Raw genomic sequence first — 12,605 nt, 5'->3', positions numbered from 1 at the left:
GTGCGCTGAGCACAGTGAATAAACGACACACATAACACACACGAAGGTTGGTAACTGTTGTGAATGACCTTGTTGCACTCTAGCTTGAGACTGATGCTCTGAGTGAGTTCCCGGAACCTGTGAGAACGAGGAGAGGCAGGCCTATGTGTCAATTGCCGGGTGTAAACAGCGAGGATTGTAAAGGTCATCTAGAAGGATCAGGAGGGAACGAGAGCACCAGTGAGAACGGCAGCACAAACTCGGCCACACCTCTCCTGGTGTCCCCACACCTCTCCTGGTGTCCCCACACCTCTCCTGGTGTCCCCACACCTCTCCTGGTGTCCCCACACCTCTCCTGGTGTCCCCACACCTCTCCTGGTGTCCCCACACCTCTCCTGGTGTCCCCACACCTCTCCTGGTGTCCCCACACCTCTCCTGGTGTCCCCACACCTCTCCTGGTGTTCCCACACCTCTCCTGGTGTCCCCACACCTCTCCTGGTGTCCCCACGCCTCTCCTGGTGTCCCCACACCTCTCCTGGTGTCCCCACACCTCTCCTGGTGTCCCCACACTGTACAAATTGAAAATACATATAGCAACAAGTGAGAGGTGTAGTTGGAATGCACAGAGCCATGTTCTGCCTAAAATGCAAAATGGCCTATCTACTTCTGTCTGTCTGTCTGTTTGCTTGTCTGTCTGTCTGTCTGTCTGTCTGTCTCCCTCTCTCTCTCTCTCTCTCTCTCTCTCTCTCTCTCTCTCTCTCTCTCTCTCTAGTAATGTGAACCATTTAGAGTATAATCCATCATGTTCTGTAATATGGCAGACGAATATGAGTATCAAATCATTATCTTTCGTCGCTTTCAGTTTCAGTTGCACAAAGTAATCATAGTCATTTTGATGCGATTACTCACCAGTGACTGGTGGCCGCCATATCTGAATTACTCAGGCGAAATTTAACGAGATATAACAAGAGTGTGACGTATCCTAGCTGGTTAGAGCCAAGCAAGGCCCATACCTTGATTCCTCATCAATTCATTCCTTAATGTAGTGAATCTGACGGGAATAATTCCAGTGAATATAGTTTTTGGTATAGTGTTAATAATCGAAAAATATTAAGTGATAATGATTTCCGTAGAACAGATATACTATTACTCGGGTGACAGTGTCATCGAGGCGCCGACATGTTAACACGCTTGTGTCACAAAGAAGAAACACGTTGTAGGAACACATCAACGTAGAACGTTGACTCTACTATGCAGCCTGGTGATGATAATGTTGTCTCCCTGGCTGCTGACGCTGACACTCGCTGGAGGGTTTTTGTATTATCATGAATGACATCCCATATTCTCTGATCTTAGGGCATCATTTTACATCGTTATCAATATCCAAACCAAGCTAAGCCTTTTCTTAATAAACCTAGCCAAACCTTACCTAACCAAACCAAACCAAAACTTTACTCCAGCCACAGTCAGCGAAACCTTTTAGGCAAACCTTCACTAGATTTAGATACTGAATGTGAAAGCCAATACGGGGCACATTCGATTCAACTTTCTAAGAAAGGTCCTTGTTACTCACTGTTTGTCTAATGTGAATATGAGTAAATATTGATAGAAATCTACTGCCTTCTTATCGGCATGAAAAACATTAGATGTGTTGAAAAGGAAATCGATAGATTGAAGTTCGTAAGGTACAAGATATCTTTTTTAACCTTCATTTCTTAGAATACCAGTGGGCTTATCTTTTTTTAACTTGATACTTAAATGGGGTAACTATAGAACGTAATCAGTACTTGAAATCCTCGAAATGTCAACAATTTAGTAAATCCAGAATCAAAAGGTAATTTGTAATTATTTGAAGAAAAGAACAAAAAGCAGACCCCGTGCTATTTCTCCAGAGGCCATTAAGAGTTCTCCCCTTCCTACTGGAGCTAAAGTTTCCCTCTTTCTCCCTTACCAGAGTAGTCTTAACATCCCCTGTGAGCCTCCCTCACGTCCCGAAGCCTCCCAGGAGACCAGACGCCCCACAGGAGGAGCCGCTACTGCCCTGGGTTTCTTCCGGATTCCGCAGCTGATCTCCCTACCTGACCATTATGGTATGGCTTAGTTCTGAAGGTGGAACAGCTCAGGAGGGACTGAGGGGAGCGAGGAGGCCTTCTCTCAGGTGCGATACGGCGGAAATCATTCCCATTTTCACCAAAGAAGAAAACACATCATTGCAGTACTCGCTGGAAAGAAGGGGGACCAATTCCAACTAAGAGTGGGAGAGAGTGACTAATAATTCATTAGACTTTAAGCAGGAAGGAAGGATGTGTATTTCATTTACATCAGGGAAGGAAGTCCATTTACGTCGATGCAGGAGAGAGAGATTTTACCACAGATAGAGCGGGGACGGAGGAGCATATTTGCCAGGTGTAGCAGGGAGGAAGAGGACTTTTGTATAGGATGCGACAGGGAGGAGGGAACTTTTATATTTGGTTCGGCAGGGAAAGAAGGACTTAGATATTAGCTGCAGCAGGGAAAGGAAGATGCGCGTAACAGCTGCAGCAGGGAAAAGTTTCATGTGAAGTGTAGGTGAGATAGAGGGACTTTTTATCAGGCATAACAGAAGGATCCATTACATCAGGAGCAACTGGAAAAAGGAGTTTTACATCAACCACTACAACAAAAGAGTGACTTTCATATCCAGAGATACATGGAAAAATTACGTTTGTATCTGTTATCACTTGAAAAGAGCGACTTGTATGTCATTTAGGACAGGGAAACAAGATTTCAAAAAAAAGATACAAAGGGAAAAGATTATATTCATTATCAGCTATAGGAGGTGACAAAGGACTTTCATATGTACAGCAGAGAAGGGAATTATTTCAGGTATAAATCGAGTGAGCTGTATGAGCCTCAGCATGAACGGAAGACCGTTCATTCAAGTGTACAGGAGAAGGAAAAAATTTTGCTGCCAAGAAACAGGGAAGTGGAGACGTCTAAAGATGCAAAACGGAAGAGCGCTTTCAGGTTCCGGTTCAGTAAACAGTTGAGCGTGTTGTTACAAGTTCATCAGGGAGTTGGGTCCGCTGTTTTAGGTTCTGCAAAGGAAAAGGATCTTTATCTCACGTTCTAAATAAAAGTAAAGACTTCATTTTCAGATTTTTTGTAGAAGCGAAAGATTCTATTTCAGGATCTTTTGGGAAATAGTGACTTTTGGTTCAATTTCTTTATGTCAGTATGAAGTTGTAGTTCATTTGTTTCAGATATGGATGAGGTTATGCATATCTTTTGTGACAAACATGAAACAGTGGTAACACTAACATGTCCAAAAGACTTGTCATAAAACCTGCATAAAGAAACTGATCATACCAATCTGGGCTGGAGGCGATCATACCAATCTGGGCTGGAGGCGATCATACCAATCTGGGCTGGAGGCGATCATACCAATCTGGGCTGGAGGCGATCATACCAATCTGGGCTGGAGGCGATCTTACCAATCTGGGCTGGAGATGTGATATGACTTTTCATACGTGGCTGACTCGGGTTGGTCGTTTACTCCCCAGATGGTCCCTGGGAGAATTGCTGGGGTGGAGCCACTGCTGCTATCGCTGAACTTTAGCAATAAACAGCTTCCCCACGGCCGGCTCTATCGTGCAATCGGAAGCCAATGAAGCCCCGATCTGTGGAGCTGGTGACACAACGACGAATGGAAGACCCATACGTTAAGCCTCGGGTCTCGGGTATGTTGGAGGACGAGGTCGGTGATGGATCCTCCCCGCGCCTTGAGGGTGGCATCGATCTACCTACAAACTACGTCATATGTTTTCCAGACAAGTAGTAGAGTGTGTACGTAGGGAAGAGAAAGACGGAGAGGGGATGATGTAAGGCAGAGGAGGGAGACATAGGGGAGTGTTATATGCAAGGGTTGGAGGGTAAGGGGAGACATTAAGGGAAAGGAAGGGAATAACAATTGTAAGGGAGCGATAGATGCAACGGAGGGAGCAAAAGTAAGGGCTGGGGAAGACGTATGATGGTGGGTGTAGTGGTACACAAGAGAGCGACGGTAAGGTAGGGGAAAACGTAAACAGACAAGTCTCAGGGAGGAGAGGACCAACACAACCCAGCAGAAAATAGAATATGGAGCACAAGTAGATAAGATTATCTAAGATGAAGACATATGCCAGTGTTGTTGAAAATAAGGCTGTGTTGTGAAAATTCTGAGTTATAAGAAAACGAGATAAATGTATATGTCTCTAAGATCCAAGGAGCTAAGATAGACCAAAAATGTAAAGAAGCAGTTGTTTACTGGGAGTAGAAGGTGAATGATACGCCTGACAGAGGTAATTCAAGCAGCAATATTTCTCAGATACTGTCGTATCAGCCTCTAGTATTAGTCAGACATCTGAATGTATTCATTCAAAATGTGTTTTTATGGCGCAAATTGCACATCATTCAGATTATAGATGCAGTTCCGTTTGGCTGATTCCTTGAGCCACTATTAGGTCGTAAAATTGTGTGGCGAGACGATGGTACTGGGAGTCTGTATTGTACCTAAAGATGAGCCCATTACAGAGCCTTCTGGTCAGTAAGCCCGTCCTGCTCCTAGACGCTGCACAATACAGCAGATTCCAAAAAGAGTGAACAGGATTTTCTGCTTCTGAATCCACTCTTTGTGCAGTATTTTTAAATACAAATAGTTTACGAGCATTAGAACAACGAAAAATAAAAAGATTACTTTATTTCTCGGTAACAATAAGCTTTTGTTTCTCATGTGTGTAACAACAGAGACTATACTGAAGTTAATTCACAAAGGATTTTCCGCGAGACGCCAGACTCTTGCATTTTCAGATGAAGGTCACCTTTATTATAGTTATGACTTCAGTTCCTGTTTCTTAGTCACTCCAGCCTCCATGTTTTCTGTCTACAGTCGTCTCTCCTCACGTCACTTGCTTACATCAGCCTCTCACACAAGTCTACACCAGCCCCAGCCTCGCATCACTCACACACACGAGCCTCTCACACCGCTCTCCACCAGTCCTTCCCTCACATATATATTCAGGACTAGTATACAGACACATGGTATACCTTGTATACATAAAAATGATATACAGTTGATACATACAGAATTCCAATATAGAATACCATAATGCATAAAATTCGTATACGGATGCCGTATGTATACAGAACTTGCATACAGACTGCTAACATACAGAAAACTTGGAAACAGACAGCTGGGATTAAGAAGACAGCACATGTACACAGACTCACTATACAGACTGCCAGTATATATAGAAATACAACACTGTGTGTTGGTATACAGAAAATTGGTTTCATGATGAAGTTTTCCTCATCGATCTGTGTCAACAGAGACGCTGGGATTTCGCCTGAAAAGCCATATTCTGTCTATTTTACAAGAGAGTTCTCATGATTTCATCTGCCTCAGTTTTAATGTAATAGTCCAACCATTTTAGCTTCCTAATTTGATCTTTTATCTTTGTTTTTTTCTCCTCTCGTGCACCTCAAAGCATTCAATATTCAGTTCATGAATAATAAAGCAAGAAACTGAGCAGCAAATCAGATAATTTTCTTATCTATCAGCCGAGGGAGAGGGAAAATTCTTACATTTTTCGTTTCTAATGGCGAATATGAGGCTAAAGATCATCTCGAATATGTTGGTGCAGAGATGCAGTACTGCAGGACCCCAGGGGGAGGCCGAGGAACGAGAGAGCAAGTTAGGGGAGGAAGAGGAAGAGGAAGAGGAGCACGTGGAGGAGGAGGAGCAGAAAGGACGCAGGTGAGGTGTAGGAGGAGGAGGAAGAAGAAAGGGAGGAAGCGTAGACGTGACGAGATGTAGATTAAAACTGGAATGTGGGTGAGGGAAATCATAGGATGTTGAGGAAAGAGGAGAGGAGGTGGAGGTAGAGAGGAGGAGGCGGGGGAAGGGGAAAAAAGGCACAGGAGGGGAAGAAGGCTGGAGGAGCCGATGACAACAACCGATAACAGCCTCGATAGCATAAAGTAACACAAACAGACGTGAGAGTCCAGGTTCGGGTTGATAGGCAGGTGGACGAGGTTGGTAGTGTTTCCCCTCACCCCCGGAACCGGTAGTGTTTACCCTCACCTTTGGGTCTGGCAGTGTTTGCCCTTACCTTCGGGTCTGGCAGTGTTTGCCCTTACCTTCGGGTCTGGCAGTGTTTGCCCTCACCTTTACCCTCACCCTCGGGTCTGGCAGTGTTTGCCCTCACCCCCAAGGCTGGTAGAGTTTGCCCTCTCCTAAGGGGCTGATAGAGTTTGCCCTCTCTTATGAGGCTGGTAGAGTTTGCCCTCCTATACAGGGCTGGTAGAGTTTGCCCTCTCCTAAGAGGCTGGTAGAGTTTGCCCTCGCCGCTGGCAAAAATAAGTGTACAGCTGCCAGAGTTATGAGCAGTCGTCAGCAGAAGCTGGTGTTTGCCTGGTGGGTGGGAGGGAGATGTGAAGTGGGAGGAGGAGGACGGAAGTGCACGAAGGGAGAGAGTTGTGGGGAGGAGGAAGAGGAGCGATATTTCTTGGGATGGAAGGAGGTGTGAGGGAGACATTAAGAAGAAAGAAGTAGGATGAGGGATTTATTTTTAGGGATATGACTGGACGGGTTGGAGGGAGAGTGTTGCAAGGCAGTAGGATGTGCCTACCATCACCAGCATACTAGCTAGCACAGGCAGTCTAGGACTCTAGTATGTAGTGTTTACAGTGTAACTCTCACTACACCACTTGAGTGTAAGATTTAGAGACTAAGACTTAAGACGCATCTTTCACGATGTAACAACCAGGATGTAGCATTCATAGAGTTGAACTCTAGGATCATAAAGTCTGTAACATAGTTACACACAGCCCTTTAACTTCAGCTTGTAGACCAGGAGGAATGGTCATGGCCCAGAGGGAATGCCTAGTTCATGATCCAGTAGGAATGCTCATCTCATAGCCTAGAAGGAATGCTCAGGTCATGGCTCAAGAGAAATGCTCACCTCATGGTCAGAAGGATTGCTCAGGTCATTAACATAACACAATTGAGATTCTTCTCTGTACAGAAGCTATAAATAAAACCGTAAGTCTTGAAGCTTCCTCGCTTATTCTGCTGCTAATTACCTCTTTTGTCATTTCCAGGGAGAAAAAGAAAAGGAGAAATTTCCTGAAAAGGCTGCGTTGGGAGTCGAGCTGAATCACATAACAGGTGAGTATGATCTAATATTTGCATGGGATGGTCAGTGTTAACTGTGCCTGTTTCTTTCCCCGTCAAGCTCAGGCTTCTGAATGATTCTTTTCAAGTTGGTAGCTTACTAAGCTTCGTTTATTAATTTCCAACTAAAAAGCAACAGTTGATATGGGAGAACAAGGATAGAGTTACATCCACTACACACAAAAGGCAGACGTCTTTTGTTTTACTAACAAATATGGACATAAAGTCTGGAATTCTTTCTCTCAGAACAATGATGTTACATGGGTAAGATATCTGAATTTTGTATATTGTAATAAAATTGTTACTATTATGATCATTATCATTATCATTATCATTATCATTATTATCATTATTATCATTATCATCATTATCATTATTATCATTATTATTATTATTATCATCATCATTATCATTATTATTATTATTATTATTATTATTATTATTATTATTATTATTATTATTATTATTATTATTATTATCATTATTATTATTATTATTATTATTATTATCATTATTATTGTCATTCAACCCTTACAAAAATCTTTTAGAATTTGTTCTACTTACATCAGTTCAGATGTCGACTACGAATATATCGGAGAAGCACAATATGATAGACGATTCTGAAAAAAAATCGCCGAAACACACATGGAAGAGACTGAATAAATCGATGGTTTCTCCTAAATCCTGAATTCAACAGGATGGTGTATATTTTCCTGTTCAGTTTATTCGCTCTCTCAATTCGCACTTCCATTTCTGAATACATAAACTATTGTGTTTGTTTCTTGCACAACTTGCTCTGAGTGTAATGATGTTATTCATCAAATTATTTCAACTCATTCATTATTCTAGTTCCCTATAACACAGAGACCACCTGACTTACGTATCTCATAACACTGTTTTCGTCCACTATATCATGCAGACCATCGGAATTACATATCTCATGGATCATTGACTCATTATCTCACTCATACATCATGGACTGATTATCTCACTCATACATCATTGACTCATTATCTCACTCATACATCATGGACTCATTATCTCACTCATACATCATTGACTCATTATCTCACTCATAACAGATGCTGTCTTCAGGTACTTGCCTAGGTCTACGTAGCTGTATTTTGATCTGTAAACTGCTGTACTTTATGTATTGACATGTTACATTTGCAGGATGTCAAGTCGAAGGAAACGTATAGAAATCTGCAGACTTGTATGTACACACATTTATATCATTTTCATGATTCTCTCTCTCTTTTTCAGACTACAAATATTTTGCATTTAATACGTGTAACAGTTACCTGAACAAGATAGAGTCAGAGTTCCCGAATAACTTCAAGTCATGTGATTGAGTTTCTTCCTCGTCCTCCAAAGAGTAACTTCTGGTGAAATCTTGTGTGTGTGTGCGTGTGTGTGTGTGTGTGTGTGTGTGTGTGTGTGTGTGTGTGTGTGTGTGTGTGTGTGTGTGTGTGCGTGTGTGTGTGTATGTGTGTGTGTGTGTGTGTGTGTGTGTGTGTGTGTGTGTGTGTGTGTGTGTGTGTGTGTGTGTGTGTGTGTGTGTATGTGTGTGTGTGTGTGTGTGTGTGTGTGTGTGTGTGTGTGTGTGTGTGTGTGTGTGTGTGTGTGTGTGCGTGTGTATGTGTGTGTGTGTGTGTGTGTGTGTGTGTGTGTGTGTGTGTGTGTGTGTGTGTGTGTGCGTGTGTGTGTGTATGTATTACTGAGTTATGGTTGTGACAGACAGACAGGGAGATAGACGGACAGGCAGACTGTCAGATGACATCAGACACCAGGTTGGCTGCATGATGTAATCATCCCGTATCAAGAGAAAGTAAAACAAAGCTAAACCTCACTAAGATAAGCTTGCATACCATCGAGAAACCAAACATTTCCTTTGGAATTCTGGCGTTTCTATAATATATTCCAGACTTTACTATACATGACAATGAAACATGTGATGTGATCTTCAAAAGTTCCACTGGATTTTGATATACTAGAATATGAAATTTTTATCTCTTGACTTTATTCTTTTTCCCTACGTTAACTCTTAATAAATAGGTTCAGATGTCGCTAGAGATATAATCTTATATCTAGGGTAATATCAAGATATGTAGCCCTTACATCCGCCCGAGCAAGAATCTTAAAAAGAACTTCATTACCAGTGTTAGAGAAGAGAGGAAGTCCTTCAGCAGAATAATATCAGCTTGTACCCCTCCTAAATGAAGAAAATTCTGTGTAATTTAAATCGTTCTGTACAGCCATTACTACTAGCGGTACGAAATAGACGAAAGAAAACAAAAAGTCAGACACCTCCACACTGCAAAGACTGTAAGTTGTTTAGCAGCAAAAAGGTAAGGGGGTCCTCGTCCAGTGCGCCTCAAGCCCCCAATTTTCATCAGAGTCCATTTGACGAAGAATCTTCGTCAGGAGGACTTCTTTGACTCCTGTTATTGCGTCATTCTCCTCGAATTCCGAGTCCATCTAATGACTTAGTTCCGAGTCCCGATAATAACAGTGCTCATTATAGACAGAAAAGCGACGAAACTGACAAAGATTTTGTCTTGGGGTCTGGTTTTTTGTTCATTTCTTCGTTCAGTTCTTATTCAAGACTGCGGACTGTGTGTGTGTGTGTGTGTGTGTGTGTGTGTGTGTGTGTGTGTGTGTGTGTGTGTGTGTGTGTGTGTGTGTGCGTGTGTGTGTGTGTGTGTGAAGTGGTTTGGGCACATGGAGAGGATGAGTGAGGAGAGATTGACCAAGAGGATATATGTGTCGGAGGTGGAGGGAACAAGGAGAAGAGGGAGACCAAATTGGAGGTGGAAAGATGGAGTGAAAAAGATTTTGTGTGATCGGGGCCTGAACATGCAGGAGGGTGAAAGGAGGGCAAGGAATAGAGTGAATTGGAGCGATGTGGTATACCGGGGTTGACGTGCTGTCAGTGGATTGAAGCAGGGCATGTGAAGCGTCTGGGGTAAACCATGGAAAACTGTGTAGGTATGTACATTTGCGTGTGTGGACGTATGTATATACATGTGTATGGGGGGGGGTTGGGCCATTTCTTTCGTCTGTTTCCTTGCGCTACCTCGCAAACGCGGGAGACAGCGACAAAGTATAATAAAAAAAAAATAATATATATATATATATATATATATATATATATATATATATATATATATATATATATATATATATATATATATATATATATATATATATATATATATATATATATAATATATATATATATATATATATATATATATATATATATATATATATATATATATATATATATATATATATATATATATTTCTGTGCTTCAGTACTCTAAAAGAATTCACTTATTTACATCCTTAACATCACTTCAAACAAGATCCTGGAAATGATTAAAGAATTTTTGTGTGAAGAATCAAAGTACAAGGTACACCAGTTTTCTACCAAAAGAAAGGTTCAGTGGAGAATACCACATTAGCATTTACCAGCTCAATATAAAAACATCTACAAATGACAAGTCCACAAACCAGACTAATTCACTCACCTTAGGTCTGCTTTCAACACCATCAAACCACATCCACTTATCTAAAAGTGTCTGATCCGAACATATAGTCTCGATACGTAGATCTATACTGGATTTCATCACTGTCACGCCAATCTGTTCTAATTGGCAGCAGAACATGTACCACCAGAGTCATAAACACAAGCTCGCTGCAAGGCGATGTAAGTTATAATCAAGTATTCCAGCACTTCTGTTATTAGGAAGTCAGTACTGGCGTAGGACTATGATTTGACCTAACCCCTCGAGCAAGACGGCATGGTACGACCCTTGTGTATGATGACCTGGCCTTTAATCTGACCTATATCAGTCGCACAGTTGCACCCAGTGGATTAAACAAATTTACGACATCAGCGTTACACTGAAACAGCTTATAGATAAAGATTGTATCTTCTCCCAGTTATTACTGTCTGTATGTGCCTGGAACAAAGGAAGTGGGGACTAGAACAAGAAGGAATCACCAGTAGTGGGTCATGGAACAATGGGGTACCTCTGTGAAACAAGGTACCTCTATTGAACAAGGGCGTATCTCTGAAGTTGGGGCCTGGAACACATGGCGCATCTCTCAGGGTGGGTTCTGGAACGTGTGGTATCCCTTATGGTGGGGCCTGGAACACGAGGGTATCTCTGAAGGTGGGGTTTAACCATGAATTCCTGAAGGGAGGCCTCGGAACAAGAAGGTATCTCTCAAGGTGGGGCTTGGAAGGAGTGGCATCCCTGGAGGAAGGGCATGTAACAAGAGAGTATCCCCGGCGGTGGTGTCATCCACCGGGAATTGTTAATCCACACTTTGTGATCTGAGGCTGCCCAGCCAGCTCCCACAACGTTCGCTGACTTCAGGGTAGATTTATGTATCTTTGCGGGACAACTGATGCCTTTTAGATTTTACACCGTTGACGTCAACGCATTTTTTCACTCATTCATCTTTCACGGATTATTAACCTAACATGTAGAACATCCGCACGTCATACAGGTCACCCCGGATACATTCACTCCTTGACTTGGGATTTTTAAGAGAAACTATTTTTCTAAAGCCTCCAAGACTGTGAAGGAGAGGGTGCCTTAGGGTTGTGAAGCAGAGGGTGCCTCAGGGTTGTGAAGCAGACTGTACTTCGTTGTTGCGCAGTAGCCTAGCAGTTATATTATTCACACTCTTGGGTAGTTAAGCTCTGAACTTTTCTTCAGCATTCAAGCAGCTAATCTTTCAGTATGAAAAGATTTTGGTTAGGTGAAGATAGTGAGGAAAACAGTGAGTAAGATCACTGTCAGGAGGAGGGAGATGAGGGAGGTTCTACTGCGTCAGGGCCTACTGCGTGAGGGAAGACAAGACGGTGGTGACAGTGAACATGTTAGGCCTTAAAAGCACCCATTCTGCACCAAGACCTCCGGCTTGACCTCTTGTATGTAAAGTTGTAACGTCGGGCGTATTGTCTGGGTGGAACCAAGTGCACAACGCTCCGGGAAATTATCGATGTGTCATCTGTATAAATACATGGTTTTGCATCCACTCGGAAGTTCATGATCGTTTTGACGGCTCCTCACACCGGTGCTGCTCATTCTTGTATGTCCGCGTATAATCAGTCAACAGATTTAACAAAACATTATTCCAGAAAGTGAGCAGTTTGAGGCAATTTGTCGTCTCATTGCTTTACAGTAGCAATGTACTATCCTATGAACATTGTCATCAAAGTTCCGTTCATGCAATTGCTCACTCACAATGTGACCTGTGTGTGTGTGTGTGTGTGTGTGTGTGTGTGTGTGTGTGTGTGTGTGTGTGTGTGATACAGACATGCTACAGTACCCCTAGCGACGGTTCCTGTTCGCTCTGTCTGGTTCCTCTGGCAATCACGTGTGTCGATATAACAGATTTCTGTCAAGTGAATTTA

Source organism: Panulirus ornatus, chromosome 16, assembly GCF_036320965.1.
Source record: "Panulirus ornatus isolate Po-2019 chromosome 16, ASM3632096v1, whole genome shotgun sequence".
NCBI lineage: Eukaryota > Metazoa > Arthropoda > Malacostraca > Decapoda > Palinuridae > Panulirus > Panulirus ornatus.
This window is presented reverse-complemented; position numbering follows the sequence as displayed.